Source organism: Onychostruthus taczanowskii, unplaced genomic scaffold (assembly GCF_017590055.1).
Source record: "Onychostruthus taczanowskii isolate IOZ18803 unplaced genomic scaffold, ASM1759005v1 scaffold7033, whole genome shotgun sequence".
In the NCBI taxonomy this organism is placed as follows: domain Eukaryota; kingdom Metazoa; phylum Chordata; class Aves; order Passeriformes; family Passeridae; genus Onychostruthus; species Onychostruthus taczanowskii.
Genome location: NW_024504825.1, coordinates 1 through 408, shown reverse-complemented (window position 1 = coordinate 408; position 408 = coordinate 1). Strand labels below are relative to the sequence as shown.

At 52.5% G+C, this 408-nt stretch overlaps 1 non-coding gene across 1 annotated transcript; it reads right to left on the bottom strand.

The window, feature by feature from the left end:
- Window positions 1–19: 19 nt before the first annotated feature.
- LOC121345301 lies at window positions 20–158 on the bottom strand. Its single transcript, XR_005953952.1, has one exon. It is a non-coding gene; the product is annotated as a small nucleolar RNA SNORA70 (small nucleolar RNA).
- Window positions 159–408: the final 250 nt, after the last annotated feature.

Below are 408 nucleotides of genomic sequence, written 5' to 3'. Positions count from 1 at the left end.
CCCCCCAGGACATTTTGGGTTTTGTCCCCCCGGCCCCTTTGGGTGCCCCCCCAGGGGGGGAGGGGTCCCTACACAGCCGGGGGGGGAGGGGTCTCTGTGCGCAGCCAGTGCACGCCGGGCCCCGGGGGGCGGGGCACGGCCGGCTTAATTAGCTGCGGGTCATTAACGGCCTCATTAACGGCTTAATTATCTGCAGGGTCATTAACGGACTAATTAATGGCTTAATTAAGCTGCAGGGTCATTAACGGACTCATTAACGGCTTAATTAGCCTCGGGTCATTAACGGACTAATTAATGGCTTAATTATCTGCAGGGTCATTAACAGACCAATTAATGGTTTAATTAGTTGTGGTGTCATTAACGGACTAATTAACTGTGGGGTCATTAATGGCTTAATTAACTGCAGGG